The sequence below is a fragment of the Rhinolophus sinicus genome, unplaced genomic scaffold (assembly GCF_057876585.1).
Source record: "Rhinolophus sinicus isolate RSI-liver-muscle unplaced genomic scaffold, RSI-T2T HiC_scaffold_19, whole genome shotgun sequence".
NCBI lineage: Eukaryota > Metazoa > Chordata > Mammalia > Chiroptera > Rhinolophidae > Rhinolophus > Rhinolophus sinicus.
Window position 1 is genome coordinate 3,466 of NW_028290710.1, and position 19,703 is coordinate 23,168.

At 70.8% G+C, this 19,703-nt stretch overlaps 3 pseudogenes; all 3 read left to right on the top strand.

Annotated features, from left to right (window-relative positions):
- The first annotated feature begins 2,364 nt into the window (after nucleotides 1–2,364).
- On the top strand, nucleotides 2,365–2,484 carry LOC148754353 (5S ribosomal RNA; annotated as a pseudogene).
- Nucleotides 2,485–8,758: 6,274 nt separating this feature from the next.
- Nucleotides 8,759–8,878, top strand: LOC148754354 (5S ribosomal RNA; annotated as a pseudogene).
- Nucleotides 8,879–15,152: 6,274 nt separating this feature from the next.
- On the top strand, nucleotides 15,153–15,272 carry LOC148754355 (5S ribosomal RNA; annotated as a pseudogene).
- The last annotated feature ends 4,431 nt before the right edge of the window (nucleotides 15,273–19,703 follow it).

Genomic DNA, 19,703 nt, shown 5'->3' on the forward strand with positions numbered 1-19,703 from the left:
AGCTGATGTCCGTGCAGCCCCCACGCAGCACCCCTCCACGCGAGGCCCAGAGCCTGGAAAGTGCTCTCTGCAAGTCTGTCCCCACAGTCCCCGTCTGTCTCTCTCCGCCTACCTCTTGCTCCGTCTCTGGCCTTCTCTCATCCTCTCTCTCAACACCCTGGGTCAGGAGAGGTGATGTGTAGCCAGTGAAGTGACCAGTGATCGGGCGGGACGCCGGTCGCTGATGAGGGGCGAGGGCCCAGACAGAAGGCTGTGTGACGAAGGGTGGTGGCAGTCTGGAGGTGCTGCCCCCTGGTCGCGGGTGGCTCTCCCTGGCTTTGGGCCAGTGGGTGGGGCCGGCCAAGGCCAGGGTCTGGGTTGCACGTCCCTAGGGTGGAGGGGACTGAGAGGACCCTGCGACCCCCTCGGTGGCCCTGAGTGGTGGGGACAGCACAGCAGCAAGGGGGGTGTGCGGTTGTGGGGCTGGGGGGGGGGATGAGAGGGGTTGGGGTAGGGGGGCGTGGTAAAAGCCATTCCGGGCGTGGGGAGTCCCAGGATGCCAGGGCGCCCAGACATATGTCACAGTCAGGGAAGTGACAGAGGCCTGTGGAGCCACTGGGGGGCGCGAAGGGGCCTCGCTGCGGGCCAGGAGTAGCCCGTCGCCCACACCAGTGGCGACCGGAGGAGGCGGGGAGCGGGCGGGAGGCACGCGGGCAGACATGCTCGCCACCCGAGCGGCCCAGCAGCATGGCGCGTGCGCTCAGGAGGCAAGTCGGGAGCAGGCTCTTGGAGTGCCGGGAGCCGGGTCCCAGTGCCTAAGGCCATAACACCCTGAACGCAGCAGATCTCGTCTGATCTCGGAAGCGAAGCAGGGTCTGTCCTGGTTAGTACTTGGATGGGAGACCGCCTGGGAATACCTGTTGGCTTTTGCTAGCGTCTCCTTTTGCATCGCCGCTTCGGCGTGGCTCCCTCCGAACCCCTGCCGCCCCTTGCCCCTCTGCAGCCTCCCAGCCAGCCGCAGGTCCCCCTGACCAGCAGAGGGTCAGCCGCCCGGCACTACAAGCTGGCAGCCCCGGCCGCACACCAGGCCCGTGGGCCAGGGCTCCCCCCCCACGCCCTCCTCTCAGTCCTCTTCGGTCCCGCAGGCCGTCATCGCGAATCCTTCGCCGACGCGCGGTCGCCGCCACCGCCGCCTGCGCCAAAGCCACCGCCACCACCGGGCTCCCCACACCCCCCCCCCACCCCCCGCCAGCGCTGCCCTCGCCCCCGCCCCTGTCCCCGCCACCGCCGCCGCCACCGCCAAACTCCCTCAAACTCCCTCCTGTGCTCTCCCCACCTCGGCCGCCAGCACCGCGCTCCCCATCTCCGCCACCAGTGCTGCCCTCTCCCCCACCCCCGCCCCCGCCGCCGCCATATCCGTACTCCCTCAATTCCCTCCTCCGCTCTCCCCGCCTCCAGCACCGCCATCTCCCCCGCCCCCGCCCCAGACCCCCGCAGCCACCATCGCCATACTCCCTCAGTCTCCCGCCTCTGCTCTCCCGGCCTCCGCCGCCAGCACCGCCCTCACGCCCTCCCCCGCCCCCGCTGCCGCCATTGCCGCACTCCCTCAATTCCCTCCTCTGCTCTCCCCGCCTCCAGCACCGCCATCTTCCCCGCCCCCGCCCCAGCCCCCGCCGCCACCAATGCCATACTCGCTCAGTCTCCCGCCTCTGCTCTCCCGGCCTCCGCCGCCAGCACCGCCCTCACGCCCTCCCCAGCCCCCGCCGCCACCGCCGCCGCCATCGGCCCCCGTGTCCCAGCGCCCACCGTCAAAGCCCCCATTGTCGCCGCCGCCATCGCCGCCCTGGCGCCATCCACGCGGTTGCCATCGCCTACCTCGCCACCCTCCCCTGCCTCCGCCGACGGCGCCGCCGCCGCCGCCGCAGCAGCGGCCGCCGCCGCCGCCGCCGCAGCCGCCCCCGCCGCCGCCGCGGGGTCCTCCCACAACTCCCAGGCCCAGGGTTGCCTGCTGGTGCAGGCCTCCACCAGCCTTGGGGCTGCGGTTGGGGGTAAACCTGGTGGCGGTAGGGGGGCGGGTTGTATGCCGGTCTGGGTGCGGGGAGTCCCAGGATGCCAGAGTTCCACGACTTCTGGCACCATCAGGGAAGTGGCAGTGTCCCATGGAGCCCCGGGTGGCGCGAAGGGGCCTCGCTGTCGGCCAGGAGTAGCCCGCCGCCCACGCCAGGGGCATTAGGAAGAGGCGGGGAGCCGGACTGGGGGGGGACGCGGTGCTGGCAGAGCCGGCCCGCGGGTCGATGCTCGCCACCGGAGCGGCTCATCTGCATGGCGGGCGCTCACGAGACAGGCCGGGAGCAGGCTCTTGGGGCGCGGGAGCCGGGTCCCAGCGTCTACGGCCATACCACCCTGAACGCGCCCGATCTCCTCTGATCTCGGGAGCTAAGCAGGGAGGGGCCTGGTTAGTACTTGCATGGGAGACCGCCTGGGAATACCTGTAGGCTTTTGCTCGCCTCTCCTTTTGCGCCGCCGCCCCGGCGTGCCTCCCTCCGAATCCCTGCCGCCCCTTGCCCCTCTGCAACCCCTGCAGCCGCCCAGCCAGCCGAAGGTCCCCCTGGCCAGAGGAGGGACAGCCGCCCAGCACTACAAGCTCGCATCCCCGGCCGCACACCAGGCCTGTCGGCCAGGGCTCCCCCCCTCTCCCTCTTCTTAGTGCTCTTCGCCGAGGCAGGCCGTCAGCCTGCAGCAGTCAGCCGCGTCTAGGTCGCCGCCGCCGCCACCGCCATCGCAGGGCTCCCTCTCGCTCCCCGACCCTGCCGCCGCCGCAACCCCCAACGCCCAAGCCCAGGGCTGCCTGCCGGCGCAGGCTTCCACCAGGCTCTCTCCATCCCAGGACGTGCCGGTCCTTTGCACCTCGGCCCGAGCCCAGGGGACGCCCATCCCTGCGCCTGCCCCTGGGCCCCGAGACACAGGATCGGCGTGTCCTCGGGCAAACGGGACGCCCACCCGCCCCGCCCCACCGGAGTCTTCTGTCTCCGCGGGCAGGCACCTCTCCCCACACCCCCGCGCGTCCCCTCCCGTCTCCCACAAGAGCCAGGAGCCCTCCCTTCCCGCCGGCCACGGTGTCCCCGACACAAAGGGCACAAAGAGCCGGGACAAACCAGGGGACGGCGGGAGCAGCACCCCAACACACCACGCGCCATCGACTCCAGGGGAGACCGCCACAAGGGAAGAGCAGGCACGCAGGCACACAATCCTCACAACCAGGGTGCCTGGGGGCTGCCACTCTCCTCCCGCGGGCGGGTCCCTGGGCGGGGCTCAGAGCCCACTGGCCCTCCGGAGACCCTGGCGGCCCGCCCCGGGGGCTTCAATGGTGACTGCCAACGCCAGGGCAATGCCTCCTTGGCGGAGCCCAGCCCCGGGCACGACCACACTCCGGTGGAGAAGCCACCACTTCAACACAGCCTCAGTGCGTCTGTCCCAGTCCGTGTGCCCGAATGTGCGTCCCTCCCACCCTCCCCCACCCCATGTCTGTCTGGCTCTGTGACGTGCCTGTTGGGTTCTGGCTCTGGCTCAGGAGCTCTCTCCCCGCGTGCCTGCCCCCTCTTTCTCTGTCTCTGTCCATGTCTCTCTGTATGTCTAGACACATACATGTACATATACGTGTATATTTCCATCTCGCTCCCTCTTACTCCTCCTCCCGTTCTGTCTGTCTGTCCCTGTCCTGCGGGGACTCTAGTCCCTCTGCCCGCACAAGAACGCAGGATTTGGCGAGGCCAAGAAGGAACACCCACAGAGCCACGGATAGGGGGCTCATAGCACCATGTCTCACGGGCGGCTGGCTTGGAGACACGGCAAGCCGGAGCCGCCCGATCCCCCACCTGCTGGCCGATTCTCTGCCAACCAACAGACCCACCAAGCCGGCCCACTGCAGTCCGCGCCCCTCTGCAATTTGCAGTCCACCATCCGCGCTTCCTAGCTTGGCCACCGCAGCTCTGCCGGTGTCCAATGGCCAACTGGCAACAGCTGAAGGCCAAGCGGTAACAGCTGATGTCAGTGCAGCCCCACGCAGTACCCCCGTCCCCCGGTACCCCCGTCTCCCCGTCACCCCTGTCTCCGTTCCCCCGGTTCCCCGTCTTCCTGTCCCCCGTCTCCCGGGTCCCCCGTCCCCACGTTCCACCATCCCCCCTATTCCGGTCCCCCCCGTCCCCTGTTCCCCCCGTCCCCTGATCCCCCTGTTCCCCCGTACCCCCATCCACCCTCTCCCAGTCCACCCGTCCCCCGGTGCCCCCGTCCCCCCAGTGCCCCATCCCCCGTCCCCCGCTCCCCCGTCCCCAAAGTCCCCCCACGCCCCTGGTCCACCCGTCCCCCATTCCCTCGTCTCCCGGTCCCCCCCTCCTCGGGTCCCCCGACCCCCGTTCCCCCGTCTCCCGGTCCTCCGTCTCGCGGTCCACCTGTCCCCCGGTCCCCCAGTCCCAACGTCTCCCCGTCCCCCCGTCCCTCCTTCGCCTGGTCCCCCCGTCCCCCCATACCCCCGGTCTCCCGTTCCCCGGTCCCCCGTCTCCTGGTCCCCCGGTCCCCCGGTTCCCCCGGCGCCCAGGCGCCCTTCTACCGGTCCCCCCGTTCCCCGGTCGCCCCGTCTCCCGGTCCCCAGTCTCCCGGTCCCCTGTCTCCCGGTCGCCCGGTCTTCCGGTTCCCCCGGTCCTCCGTCCAGTGTTACCCCCTTTCCCCGGTCCCCCGGTCCCCCCATCTCCCTGTCCCTCTGTCTCCCGGTCCGGCCGCACACCCATCCCCCCGTCTCCCGGTCCCCCGTCTCCCGGTCGCCCGGTCCCCAGGTCCCCCGTCTCCCGGTCCCCTCATCCCCTGGACCCCCAACCCCCGGTCCCTGGTCCCCCGGTCCCCCAGTCCCCCGGTTCCCCCATCGCCCTGGCCCCCGTCTACCGATCCCCCAGTTCTCCGTTCGCCCCGTCTTCCGGTCCTCCCGTCCCACAGTCTCCCGTCTCCCGGTGTCCCATCTCCCGGTCACCCCGTCCCCGGTCCCCCGTCTCGCGGTCCCCCGTCTCCTAGTCGCCCCGTTCCCCGGTACCCGATCTCCCGGTCCCCTCATCCCCCAGTCCCCCAACCCCCGGTCCCCCGGTCCCCCCGTCCCCCGGTCCCCGGTCCCCCGGTCCCCCCATCTCCCGGTCCACTGGTACCCCCGTCCCCCCAGTCCATTCATGCCCCTGGTCACCCCGTCGCCCGGTCCCCTATCCCCCGGTCCCCCCAACCTCCGGTCCCCCGGTCCGCGGGTCCCCTGGTCCCCCCATCCGCCGTTCCCCCGGTCCCCCCCGTCTCCGTTGCCCCGGTCCCCCCGTCCCCCGGTCCCCCCGTCCCCCGGTCCCCCCGACCCTCCAGTCCCCCTGTCCCTCTGTCTCCCGGTCCCCCCGTCACCCCGTCCCCCCGGCCCCAGGTCCCCCATCTCCCGGTCCCCCCGTCTCACGGTCCCCCGTTCCCCCGTTTCCCGGTCCCCCCCTCCCCATGTCCCTCGTCCCCCAGTACCCTCGTACTCCTGTCCCTCCATCCACCGGTCTCCTGGTCCCTCCGTCCCACCGTCCGCCAGTCCCACCGTCCTCTCATTCCCCCAATCCCCCAGTCCCCCAGTCTCCCTGTCCCCCAATTCCCCGGTCTCCCTTTCCCCTGGTACCGTGTCCCCCCATCTCCCGGTCCCCCCGTCCCCTGGTCCCACTGTCTCCCAGTACCCAGTCCCCCTGTCCCCCCGGTCCCCCGGTCCCCTTGTCCCCCCATCCCCCAGTCCCCCCGTCCCCCCGGCCCTCTCGTACTCCGGTCCCCCCATCTTCCGGTCACCCCTTCCCCCCGTCCCACATGCCCCCGTCTCCCAGACCCCCCGTCCCCCGGTTCTCCCAGTTCCAACGGTCTCCCTGTCCCCCTGCCCCCCTTCCCCCATCTCCTGGTACCCCGTCCCCCGGTACCCCCGCCCCGGGTTCCTACAGTCCCACCGTTCTCCCTGTCCCCCCCTTACACCCGTCTCCCGGTCCCCTGTCCCCCGGTCCTCCCGTCCCCCGGTCCCCCTGTCCCCCCGTTCTGTCTGTCGGTCCCTGTCCTGCGGGGACTCTAGTCCCTCTGCCCGCACAAGAACCCAGGATTTGGCGAGGCCAAGAAGGAACACCAACAGAGCCACGGATAGGGGGCTCATAGCACCATGTCTCACGGGCAGCTGGCTTGGAGACACGGCAAGCCGGAGCCGCCCGATCCCCAACCTGCCGGCCGATTCTCTGCCAACCAACAGACCCACCAAGCCGGCCCACTGCAGTCCGCGCCCCTCTGCAATTTGCAGTCCACCATCCGCGCTTCCTAGCTTGGCCACCGCAGCTCTGCCAGTGGCCAATGGCCAACTGGCAACAGCTGATGGCCAAGCGGTAACAGCTGATGTCCGTGCAGCCCCCACGCAGCACCCCTCCACGCGAGGCCCAGAGCCTGGAAAGTGCTCTCTGCAAGTCTGTCCCCACAGTCCCCGTCTGTCTCTCTCCGCCTACCTCTTGCTCCGTCTCTGGCCTTCTCTCATCCTCTCTCTCAACACCCTGGGTCAGGAGAGGTGATGTGTAGCCAGTGAAGTGACCAGTGATCGGGCGGGACGCCGGTCGCTGATGAGGGGCGAGGGCCCAGACAGAAGGCTGTGTGACGAAGGGTGGTGGCAGTCTGGAGGTGCTGCCCCCTGGTCGCGGGTGGCTCTCCCTGGCTTTGGGCCAGTGGGTGGGGCCGGCCAAGGCCAGGGTCTGGGTTGCACGTCCCTAGGGTGGAGGGGACTGAGAGGACCCTGCGACCCCCTCGGTGGCCCTGAGTGGTGGGGACAGCACAGCAGCAAGGGGGGTGTGCGGTTGTGGGGCTGGGGGGGGGGATGAGAGGGGTTGGGGTAGGGGGGCGTGGTAAAAGCCATTCCGGGCGTGGGGAGTCCCAGGATGCCAGGGCGCCCAGACATATGTCACAGTCAGGGAAGTGACAGAGGCCTGTGGAGCCACTGGGGGGCGCGAAGGGGCCTCGCTGCGGGCCAGGAGTAGCCCGTCGCCCACACCAGTGGCGACCGGAGGAGGCGGGGAGCGGGCGGGAGGCACGCGGGCAGACATGCTCGCCACCCGAGCGGCCCAGCAGCATGGCGCGTGCGCTCAGGAGGCAAGTCGGGAGCAGGCTCTTGGAGTGCCGGGAGCCGGGTCCCAGTGCCTAAGGCCATAACACCCTGAACGCAGCAGATCTCGTCTGATCTCGGAAGCGAAGCAGGGTCTGTCCTGGTTAGTACTTGGATGGGAGACCGCCTGGGAATACCTGTTGGCTTTTGCTAGCGTCTCCTTTTGCATCGCCGCTTCGGCGTGGCTCCCTCCGAACCCCTGCCGCCCCTTGCCCCTCTGCAGCCTCCCAGCCAGCCGCAGGTCCCCCTGACCAGCAGAGGGTCAGCCGCCCGGCACTACAAGCTGGCAGCCCCGGCCGCACACCAGGCCCGTGGGCCAGGGCTCCCCCCCCACGCCCTCCTCTCAGTCCTCTTCGGTCCCGCAGGCCGTCATCGCGAATCCTTCGCCGACGCGCGGTCGCCGCCACCGCCGCCTGCGCCAAAGCCACCGCCACCACCGGGCTCCCCACACCCCCCCCCCACCCCCCGCCAGCGCTGCCCTCGCCCCCGCCCCTGTCCCCGCCACCGCCGCCGCCACCGCCAAACTCCCTCAAACTCCCTCCTGTGCTCTCCCCACCTCGGCCGCCAGCACCGCGCTCCCCATCTCCGCCACCAGTGCTGCCCTCTCCCCCACCCCCGCCCCCGCCGCCGCCATATCCGTACTCCCTCAATTCCCTCCTCCGCTCTCCCCGCCTCCAGCACCGCCATCTCCCCCGCCCCCGCCCCAGACCCCCGCAGCCACCATCGCCATACTCCCTCAGTCTCCCGCCTCTGCTCTCCCGGCCTCCACCGCCAGCACCGCCCTCACGCCCTCCCCCGCCCCCGCTGCCGCCATTGCCGCACTCCCTCAATTCCCTCCTCTGCTCTCCCCGCCTCCAGCACCGCCATCTTCCCCGCCCCCGCCCCAGCCCCCGCCGCCACCAATGCCATACTCGCTCAGTCTCCCGCCTCTGCTCTCCCGGCCTCCACCGCCAGCACCGCCCTCACGCCCTCCCCAGCCCCCGCCGCCACCGCCGCCGCCATCGGCCCCCGTGTCCCAGCGCCCACCGTCAAAGCCCCCATTGTCGCCGCCGCCATCGCCGCCCTGGCGCCATCCACGCGGTTGCCATCGCCTACCTCGCCACCCTCCCCTGCCTCCGCCGACGGCGCCGCCGCCGCCGCCGCAGCAGCGGCCGCCGCCGCCGCCGCCGCAGCCGCCCCCGCCGCCGCCGCGGGGTCCTCCCACAACTCCCAGGCCCAGGGTTGCCTGCTGGTGCAGGCCTCCACCAGCCTTGGGGCTGCGGTTGGGGGTAAACCTGGTGGCGGTAGGGGGGCGGGTTGTATGCCGGTCTGGGTGCGGGGAGTCCCAGGATGCCAGAGTTCCACGACTTCTGGCACCATCAGGGAAGTGGCAGTGTCCCATGGAGCCCCGGGTGGCGCGAAGGGGCCTCGCTGTCGGCCAGGAGTAGCCCGCCGCCCACGCCAGGGGCATTAGGAAGAGGCGGGGAGCCGGACTGGGGGGGGACGCGGTGCTGGCAGAGCCGGCCCGCGGGTCGATGCTCGCCACCGGAGCGGCTCATCTGCATGGCGGGCGCTCACGAGACAGGCCGGGAGCAGGCTCTTGGGGCGCGGGAGCTGGGTCCCAGCGTCTACGGCCATACCACCCTGAACGCGCCCGATCTCCTCTGATCTCGGGAGCTAAGCAGGGAGGGGCCTGGTTAGTACTTGCATGGGAGACCGCCTGGGAATACCTGTAGGCTTTTGCTCGCCTCTCCTTTTGCGCCGCCGCCCCGGCGTGCCTCCCTCCGAATCCCTGCCGCCCCTTGCCCCTCTGCAACCCCTGCAGCCGCCCAGCCAGCCGAAGGTCCCCCTGGCCAGAGGAGGGACAGCCGCCCAGCACTACAAGCTCGCATCCCCGGCCGCACACCAGGCCTGTCGGCCAGGGCTCCCCCCCTCTCCCTCTTCTTAGTGCTCTTCGCCGAGGCAGGCCGTCAGCCTGCAGCAGTCAGCCGCGTCTAGGTCGCCGCCGCCGCCACCGCCATCGCAGGGCTCCCTCTCGCTCCCCGACCCTGCCGCCGCCGCAACCCCCAATGCCCAAGCCCAGGGCTGCCTGCCGGCGCAGGCTTCCACCAGGCTCTCTCCATCCCAGGACGTGCCGGTCCTTTGCACCTCGGCCCGAGCCCAGGGGACGCCCATCCCTGCGCCTGCCCCTGGGCCCCGAGACACAGGATCGGCGTGTCCTCGGGCAAACGGGACGCCCACCCGCCCCGCCCCACCGGAGTCTTCTGTCTCCGCGGGCAGGCACCTCTCCCCACACCCCCGCGCGTCCCCTCCCGTCTCCCACAAGAGCCAGGAGCCCTCCCTTCCCGCCGGCCACGGTGTCCCCGACACAAAGGGCACAAAGAGCCGGGACAAACCAGGGGACGGCGGGAGCAGCACCCCAACACACCACGCGCCATCGACTCCAGGGGAGACCGCCACAAGGGAAGAGCAGGCACGCAGGCACACAATCCTCACAACCAGGGTGCCTGGGGGCTGCCACTCTCCTCCCGCGGGCGGGTCCCTGGGCGGGGCTCAGAGCCCACTGGCCCTCCGGAGACCCTGGCGGCCCGCCCCGGGGGCTTCAATGGTGACTGCCAACGCCAGGGCAATGCCTCCTTGGCGGAGCCCAGCCCCGGGCACGACCACACTCCGGTGGAGAAGCCACCACTTCAACACAGCCTCAGTGCGTCTGTCCCAGTCCGTGTGCCCGAATGTGCGTCCCTCCCACCCTCCCCCACCCCATGTCTGTCTGGCTCTGTGACGTGCCTGTTGGGTTCTGGCTCTGGCTCAGGAGCTCTCTCCCCGCGTGCCTGCCCCCTCTTTCTCTGTCTCTGTCCATGTCTCTCTGTATGTCTAGACACATACATGTACATATACGTGTATATTTCCATCTCGCTCCCTCTTACTCCTCCTCCCGTTCTGTCTGTCTGTCCCTGTCCTGCGGGGACTCTAGTCCCTCTGCCCGCACAAGAACGCAGGATTTGGCGAGGCCAAGAAGGAACACCCACAGAGCCACGGATAGGGGGCTCATAGCACCATGTCTCACGGGCGGCTGGCTTGGAGACACGGCAAGCCGGAGCCGCCCGATCCCCCACCTGCTGGCCGATTCTCTGCCAACCAACAGACCCACCAAGCCGGCCCACTGCAGTCCGCGCCCCTCTGCAATTTGCAGTCCACCATCCGCGCTTCCTAGCTTGGCCACCGCAGCTCTGCCGGTGTCCAATGGCCAACTGGCAACAGCTGAAGGCCAAGCGGTAACAGCTGATGTCAGTGCAGCCCCACGCAGTACCCCCGTCCCCCGGTACCCCCGTCTCCCCGTCACCCCTGTCTCCGTTCCCCCGGTTCCCCGTCTTCCTGTCCCCCGTCTCCCGGGTCCCCCGTCCCCACGTTCCACCATCCCCCCTATTCCGGTCCCTCCCGTCCCCTGTTCCCCCCGTCCCCTGATCCCCCTGTTCCCCCGTACCCCCATCCACCCTCTCCCAGTCCACCCGTCCCCCGGTGCCCCCGTCCCCCCAGTGCCCCATCCCCCGTCCCCCGCTCCCCCGTCCCCAAAGTCCCCCCACGCCCCTGGTCCACCCGTCCCCCATTCCCTCGTCTCCCGGTCCCCCCCTCCTCGGGTCCCCCGACCCCCGTTCCCCCGTCTCCCGGTCCTCCGTCTCGCGGTCCACCTGTCCCCCGGTCCCCCAGTCCCAACGTCTCCCCGTCCCCCCGTCCCTCCTTCGCCTGGTCCCCCCGTCCCCCCATACCCCCGGTCTCCCGTTCCCCGGTCCCCCGTCTCCTGGTCCCCCGGTCCCCCGGTTCCCCCGGCGCCCAGGCGCCCTTCTACCGGTCCCCCCGTTCCCCGGTCGCCCCGTCTCCCGGTCCCCAGTCTCCCGGTCCCCTGTCTCCCGGTCGCCCGGTCTTCCGGTTCCCCCGGTCCTCCGTCCAGTGTTACCCCCTTTCCCCGGTCCCCCGGTCCCCCCATCTCCCTGTCCCTCTGTCTCCCGGTCCGGCCGCACACCCATCCCCCCGTCTCCCGGTCCCCCGTCTCCCGGTCGCCCGGTCCCCAGGTCCCCCGTCTCCCGGTCCCCTCATCCCCTGGACCCCCAACCCCCGGTCCCTGGTCCCCCGGTCCCCCAGTCCCCCGGTTCCCCCATCGCCCTGGCCCCCGTCTACCGATCCCCCAGTTCTCCGTTCGCCCCGTCTTCCGGTCCTCCCGTCCCACAGTCTCCCGTCTCCCGGTGTCCCATCTCCCGGTCACCCCGTCCCCGGTCCCCCGTCTCGCGGTCCCCCGTCTCCTAGTCGCCCCGTTCCCCGGTACCCGATCTCCCGGTCCCCTCATCCCCCAGTCCCCCAACCCCCGGTCCCCCGGTCCCCCCGTCCCCCGGTCCCCGGTCCCCCGGTCCCCCCATCTCCCGGTCCACTGGTACCCCCGTCCCCCCAGTCCATTCATGCCCCTGGTCACCCCGTCGCCCGGTCCCCTATCCCCCGGTCCCCCCAACCTCCGGTCCCCCGGTCCGCGGGTCCCCTGGTCCCCCCATCCGCCGTTCCCCCGGTCCCCCCCGTCTCCGTTGCCCCGGTCCCCCCGTCCCCCGGTCCCCCCGTCCCCCGGTCCCCCCGACCCTCCAGTCCCCCTGTCCCTCTGTCTCCCGGTCCCCCCGTCACCCCGTCCCCCCGGCCCCAGGTCCCCCATCTCCCGGTCCCCCCGTCTCACGGTCCCCCGTTCCCCCGTTTCCCGGTCCCCCCCTCCCCATGTCCCTCGTCCCCCAGTACCCTCGTACTCCTGTCCCTCCATCCACCGGTCTCCTGGTCCCTCCGTCCCACCGTCCGCCAGTCCCACCGTCCTCTCATTCCCCCAATCCCCCAGTCCCCCAGTCTCCCTGTCCCCCAATTCCCCGGTCTCCCTTTCCCCTGGTACCGTGTCCCCCCATCTCCCGGTCCCCCCGTCCCCTGGTCCCACTGTCTCCCAGTACCCAGTCCCCCTGTCCCCCCGGTCCCCCGGTCCCCTTGTCCCCCCATCCCCCAGTCCCCCCGTCCCCCCGGCCCTCTCGTACTCCGGTCCCCCCATCTTCCGGTCACCCCTTCCCCCCGTCCCACATGCCCCCGTCTCCCAGACCCCCCGTCCCCCGGTTCTCCCAGTTCCAACGGTCTCCCTGTCCCCCTGCCCCCCTTCCCCCATCTCCTGGTACCCCGTCCCCCGGTACCCCCGCCCCGGGTTCCTACAGTCCCACCGTTCTCCCTGTCCCCCCCTTACACCCGTCTCCCGGTCCCCTGTCCCCCGGTCCTCCCGTCCCCCGGTCCCCCTGTCCCCCCGTTCTGTCTGTCGGTCCCTGTCCTGCGGGGACTCTAGTCCCTCTGCCCGCACAAGAACCCAGGATTTGGCGAGGCCAAGAAGGAACACCAACAGAGCCACGGATAGGGGGCTCATAGCACCATGTCTCACGGGCAGCTGGCTTGGAGACACGGCAAGCCGGAGCCGCCCGATCCCCAACCTGCCGGCCGATTCTCTGCCAACCAACAGACCCACCAAGCCGGCCCACTGCAGTCCGCGCCCCTCTGCAATTTGCAGTCCACCATCCGCGCTTCCTAGCTTGGCCACCGCAGCTCTGCCAGTGGCCAATGGCCAACTGGCAACAGCTGATGGCCAAGCGGTAACAGCTGATGTCCGTGCAGCCCCCACGCAGCACCCCTCCACGCGAGGCCCAGAGCCTGGAAAGTGCTCTCTGCAAGTCTGTCCCCACAGTCCCCGTCTGTCTCTCTCCGCCTACCTCTTGCTCCGTCTCTGGCCTTCTCTCATCCTCTCTCTCAACACCCTGGGTCAGGAGAGGTGATGTGTAGCCAGTGAAGTGACCAGTGATCGGGCGGGACGCCGGTCGCTGATGAGGGGCGAGGGCCCAGACAGAAGGCTGTGTGACGAAGGGTGGTGGCAGTCTGGAGGTGCTGCCCCCTGGTCGCGGGTGGCTCTCCCTGGCTTTGGGCCAGTGGGTGGGGCCGGCCAAGGCCAGGGTCTGGGTTGCACGTCCCTAGGGTGGAGGGGACTGAGAGGACCCTGCGACCCCCTCGGTGGCCCTGAGTGGTGGGGACAGCACAGCAGCAAGGGGGGTGTGCGGTTGTGGGGCTGGGGGGGGGGATGAGAGGGGTTGGGGTAGGGGGGCGTGGTAAAAGCCATTCCGGGCGTGGGGAGTCCCAGGATGCCAGGGCGCCCAGACATATGTCACAGTCAGGGAAGTGACAGAGGCCTGTGGAGCCACTGGGGGGCGCGAAGGGGCCTCGCTGCGGGCCAGGAGTAGCCCGTCGCCCACACCAGTGGCGACCGGAGGAGGCGGGGAGCGGGCGGGAGGCACGCGGGCAGACATGCTCGCCACCCGAGCGGCCCAGCAGCATGGCGCGTGCGCTCAGGAGGCAAGTCGGGAGCAGGCTCTTGGAGTGCCGGGAGCCGGGTCCCAGTGCCTAAGGCCATAACACCCTGAACGCAGCAGATCTCGTCTGATCTCGGAAGCGAAGCAGGGTCTGTCCTGGTTAGTACTTGGATGGGAGACCGCCTGGGAATACCTGTTGGCTTTTGCTAGCGTCTCCTTTTGCATCGCCGCTTCGGCGTGGCTCCCTCCGAACCCCTGCCGCCCCTTGCCCCTCTGCAGCCTCCCAGCCAGCCGCAGGTCCCCCTGACCAGCAGAGGGTCAGCCGCCCGGCACTACAAGCTGGCAGCCCCGGCCGCACACCAGGCCCGTGGGCCAGGGCTCCCCCCCCACGCCCTCCTCTCAGTCCTCTTCGGTCCCGCAGGCCGTCATCGCGAATCCTTCGCCGACGCGCGGTCGCCGCCACCGCCGCCTGCGCCAAAGCCACCGCCACCACCGGGCTCCCCACACCCCCCCCCCACCCCCCGCCAGCGCTGCCCTCGCCCCCGCCCCTGTCCCCGCCACCGCCGCCGCCACCGCCAAACTCCCTCAAACTCCCTCCTGTGCTCTCCCCACCTCGGCCGCCAGCACCGCGCTCCCCATCTCCGCCACCAGTGCTGCCCTCTCCCCCACCCCCGCCCCCGCCGCCGCCATATCCGTACTCCCTCAATTCCCTCCTCCGCTCTCCCCGCCTCCAGCACCGCCATCTCCCCCGCCCCCGCCCCAGACCCCCGCAGCCACCATCGCCATACTCCCTCAGTCTCCCGCCTCTGCTCTCCCGGCCTCCGCCGCCAGCACCGCCCTCACGCCCTCCCCCGCCCCCGCTGCCGCCATTGCCGCACTCCCTCAATTCCCTCCTCTGCTCTCCCCGCCTCCAGCACCGCCATCTTCCCCGCCCCCGCCCCAGCCCCCGCCGCCACCAATGCCATACTCGCTCAGTCTCCCGCCTCTGCTCTCCCGGCCTCCGCCGCCAGCACCGCCCTCACGCCCTCCCCAGCCCCCGCCGCCACCGCCGCCGCCATCGGCCCCCGTGTCCCAGCGCCCACCGTCAAAGCCCCCATTGTCGCCGCCGCCATCGCCGCCCTGGCGCCATCCACGCGGTTGCCATCGCCTACCTCGCCACCCTCCCCTGCCTCCGCCGACGGCGCCGCCGCCGCCGCCGCAGCAGCGGCCGCCGCCGCCGCCGCCGCAGCCGCCCCCGCCGCCGCCGCGGGGTCCTCCCACAACTCCCAGGCCCAGGGTTGCCTGCTGGTGCAGGCCTCCACCAGCCTTGGGGCTGCGGTTGGGGGTAAACCTGGTGGCGGTAGGGGGGCGGGTTGTATGCCGGTCTGGGTGCGGGGAGTCCCAGGATGCCAGAGTTCCACGACTTCTGGCACCATCAGGGAAGTGGCAGTGTCCCATGGAGCCCCGGGTGGCGCGAAGGGGCCTCGCTGTCGGCCAGGAGTAGCCCGCCGCCCACGCCAGGGGCATTAGGAAGAGGCGGGGAGCCGGACTGGGGGGGGACGCGGTGCTGGCAGAGCCGGCCCGCGGGTCGATGCTCGCCACCGGAGCGGCTCATCTGCATGGCGGGCGCTCACGAGACAGGCCGGGAGCAGGCTCTTGGGGCGCGGGAGCTGGGTCCCAGCGTCTACGGCCATACCACCCTGAACGCGCCCGATCTCCTCTGATCTCGGGAGCTAAGCAGGGAGGGGCCTGGTTAGTACTTGCATGGGAGACCGCCTGGGAATACCTGTAGGCTTTTGCTCGCCTCTCCTTTTGCGCCGCCGCCCCGGCGTGCCTCCCTCCGAATCCCTGCCGCCCCTTGCCCCTCTGCAACCCCTGCAGCCGCCCAGCCAGCCGAAGGTCCCCCTGGCCAGAGGAGGGACAGCCGCCCAGCACTACAAGCTCGCATCCCCGGCCGCACACCAGGCCTGTCGGCCAGGGCTCCCCCCCTCTCCCTCTTCTTAGTGCTCTTCGCCGAGGCAGGCCGTCAGCCTGCAGCAGTCAGCCGCGTCTAGGTCGCCGCCGCCGCCACCGCCATCGCAGGGCTCCCTCTCGCTCCCCGACCCTGCCGCCGCCGCAACCCCCAATGCCCAAGCCCAGGGCTGCCTGCCGGCGCAGGCTTCCACCAGGCTCTCTCCATCCCAGGACGTGCCGGTCCTTTGCACCTCGGCCCGAGCCCAGGGGACGCCCATCCCTGCGCCTGCCCCTGGGCCCCGAGACACAGGATCGGCGTGTCCTCGGGCAAACGGGACGCCCACCCGCCCCGCCCCACCGGAGTCTTCTGTCTCCGCGGGCAGGCACCTCTCCCCACACCCCCGCGCGTCCCCTCCCGTCTCCCACAAGAGCCAGGAGCCCTCCCTTCCCGCCGGCCACGGTGTCCCTGACACAAAGGGCACAAAGAGCCGGGACAAACCAGGGGACGGCGGGAGCAGCACCCCAACACACCACGCGCCATCGACTCCAGGGGAGACCGCCACAAGGGAAGAGCAGGCACGCAGGCACACAATCCTCACAACCAGGGTGCCTGGGGGCTGCCACTCTCCTCCCGCGGGCGGGTCCCTGGGCGGGGCTCAGAGCCCACTGGCCCTCCGGAGACCCTGGCGGCCCGCCCCGGGGGCTTCAATGGTGACTGCCAACGCCAGGGCAATGCCTCTTTGGCGGAGCCCAGCCCCGGGCACGACCACACTCCGGTGGAGAAGCCACCACTTCAACACAGCCTCAGTGCGTCTGTCCCAGTCCGTGTGCCCGAATGTGCGTCCCTCCCACCCTCCCCCACCCCATGTCTGTCTGGCTCTGTGACGTGCCTGTTGGGTTCTGGCTCTGGCTCAGGAGCTCTCTCCCCGCGTGCCTGCCCCCTCTTTCTCTGTCTCTGTCCATGTCTCTCTGTATGTCTAGACACATACATGTACATATACGTGTATATTTCCATCTCGCTCCCTCTTACTCCTCCTCCCGTTCTGTCTGTCTGTCCCTGTCCTGCGGGGACTCTAGTCCCTCTGCCCGCACAAGAACGCAGGATTTGGCGAGGCCAAGAAGGAACACCCACAGAGCCACGGATAGGGGGCTCATAGCACCATGTCTCACGGGCGGCTGGCTTGGAGACACGGCAAGCCGGAGCCGCCCGATCCCCCACCTGCTGGCCGATTCTCTGCCAACCAACAGACCCACCAAGCCGGCCCACTGCAGTCCGCGCCCCTCTGCAATTTGCAGTCCACCATCCGCGCTTCCTAGCTTGGCCACCGCAGCTCTGCCGGTGTCCAATGGCCAACTGGCAACAGCTGAAGGCCAAGCGGTAACAGCTGATGTCAGTGCAGCCCCACGCAGTACCCCCGTCCCCCGGTACCCCCGTCTCCCCGTCACCCCTGTCTCCGTTCCCCCGGTTCCCCGTCTTCCTGTCCCCCGTCTCCCGGGTCCCCCGTCCCCACGTTCCACCATCCCCCCTATTCCGGTCCCCCCCGTCCCCTGTTCCCCCCGTCCCCTGATCCCCCTGTTCCCCCGTACCCCCATCCACCCTCTCCCAGTCCACCCGTCCCCCGGTGCCCCCGTCCCCCCAGTGCCCCATCCCCCGTCCCCCGCTCCCCCGTCCCCCCAGTCCCCCCACGCCCCTGGTCCACCCGTCCCCCATTCCCTCGTCTCCCGGTCCCCCCCTCCCCGGGTCCCCCGACCCCCGTTCCCCCGTCTCCCGGTCCTCCGTCTCGCGGTCCACCTGTCCCCCGGTCCCCCAGTCCCAACGTCTCCCCGTCCCCCCGTCCCTCCTTCGCCTGGTCCCCCCGTCCCCCCATACCCCCGGTCTCCCGTTCCCCGGTCCCCCGTCTCCTGGTCCCCCGGTCCCCCGGTTCCCCCGGCGCCCAGGCGCCCTTCTACCGTTCCCCCCGTTCCCCGGTCGCCCCGTCTCCCGGTCCCCAGTCTCCCGGTCCCCTGTCTCCCGGTCGCCCGGTCTTCCGGTCCCCCGGTCCTCCGTCCAGTGTTACCCCCTTCCCCCGGTCCCCCGGTCCCCCCATCTCCCTGTCCCTCTGTCTCCCGGTCCGGCCGCACACCCATCCCCCCGTCTCCCGGTCCCCCGTCTCCCGGTCGCCCGGTCCCCAGGTCCCCCGTCTCCCGGTCCCCTCATCCCCTGGACCCCCAACCCCCGGTCCCTGGTCCCCCGGTCCCCCAGTCCCCCGGTTCCCCCATCGCCCTGGCCCCCGTCTACCGATCCCCCAGTTCTCCGTTCGCCCCGTCTTCCGGTCCTCCCGTCCCACAGTCTCCCGTCTCCCGGTGTCCCATCTCCCGGTCACCCCGTCCCCGGTTCCCCGTCTCGCGGTCCCCCGTCTCCTAGTCGCCCCGTTCCCCGGTACCCGATCTCCCGGTCCCCTCATCCCCCAGTCCCCCAACCCCCGGTCCCCCGGTCCCCCCATCTCCCGGTCCACTGGTACCCCCGTCCCCCCAGTCCATTCATGCCCCTGGTCACCCCGTCGCCCGGTCCCCTATCCCCCGGTCCCCCCAACCTCCGGTCCCCCGGTCCGCGGGTCCCCTGGTCCCCCCATCCGCCGTTCCCCCGGTCCCCCCCGTCTCCGTTGCCCCGGTCCCCCCGTCCCCCGGTCCCCCCGTCCCCCGGTCCCCCCGACCCTCCAGTCCCCCTGTCCCTCTGTCTCCCGGTCCCCCCGTCACCCCGTCCCCCCGGCCCCAGGTCCCCCATCTCCCGGTCCCCCCGTCTCACGGTCCCCCGTTCCCCCGTTTCCCGGTCCCCCCCTCCCCATGTCCCTCGTCCCCCAGTACCCTCGTACTCCTGTCCCTCCATCCACCGGTCTCCTGGTCCCTCCGTCCCACCGTCCGCCAGTCCCACCGTCCTCTCATTCCCCCAATCCCCCAGTCCCCCAGTCCCCCAATTCCCCGGTCTCCCTTTCCCCTGGTACCGTGTCCCCCCATCTCCCGGTCCCCCCGTCCCCTGGTCCCACTGTCTCCCAGTACCCAGTCCCCCTGTCCCCCCGGTCCCCCGGTCCCCTTGTCCCCCCATCCCCCAGTCCCCCCGTCCCCCCGGCCCTCTCGTACTCCCGTCCCCCCATCTTCCGGTCACCCCTTCCCCCCGTCCCACATGCCCCCGTCTCCCAGACCCCCCGTCCCCCGGTTCTCCCAGTTCCAACGGTCTCCCTGTCCCCCTGCCCCCCTTCCCCCATCTCCTGGTACCCCGTCCCCCGGTACCCCCGCCCCGGGTTCCTACAGTCCCACCGTTCTCCCTGTCCCCCCCCTTACACCCGTCTCCCGGTCCCCTGTCCCCCGGTCCTCCCGTCCCCCGGTCCCCCTGTCCCCCCGTTCTGTCTGTCGGTCCCTGTCCTGCGGGGACTCTAGTCCCTCTGCCCGCACAAGAACCCAGGATTTGGCGAGGCCAAGAAGGAACACCAACAGAGCCACGGATAGGGGGCTCATAGCACCATGTCTCACGGGCAGCTGGCTTGGAGACACGGCAAGCCGGAGCCGCCCGATCCCCAACCTGCCGGCCGAATCTCTGCCAACCAACAGACCCACCAAGCCGGCCCACTGCAGTCCGCGCCCCTCTGCAATTTGCAGTCCACCATCCGCGCTTCCTAGCTTGGCCACCGCAGCTCTGCCAGTGGCCAATGGCCAACTGGCAACAGCTGATGGCCAAGCGGTAACAGCTGATGTCCGTGCAGCCCCCACGCAGCACCCCTCCACGCGAGGCCCAGAGCCTGGAAAGTGCTCTCTGCAAGTCTGTCCCCACAGTCCCCGTCTGTCTCTCTCCGCCTACCTCTTGCTCCGTCTCTGGCCTTCTCTCATCCTCTCTCTCAACACCCTGGGTCAGGAGAGGTGATGTGTAGCCAGTGAAGTGACCAGTGATCGGGCGGGACGCCGGTCGCTGATGAGGGGCGAGGGCCCAGACAGAAGGCTGTGTGACGAAGGGTGGCGGCAGTCTGGAGGTGCTGCCCCCTGGTCGCGGGTGGCTCTCCCTGGCTTTGGGCCAGTGGGTGGGGCCGGCCAAGGCCAGGGTCTGGGTTGCACGTCCCTAGGGTGGAGGGGACTGAGAGGACCCTGCGACCCCCTCGGTGGCCCTGAGTGGTGGGGACAGCACAGCAGCAAGGGGGGTGTGCGGTTGTGGGGCTGGGGGGGGGGATGAGAGGGGTTGGGGTAGGGGGGCGTGGTAAAAGCCATTCCGGGCGTGGGGAGTCCCAGGATGCCAGGGCGCCCAGACATATGTC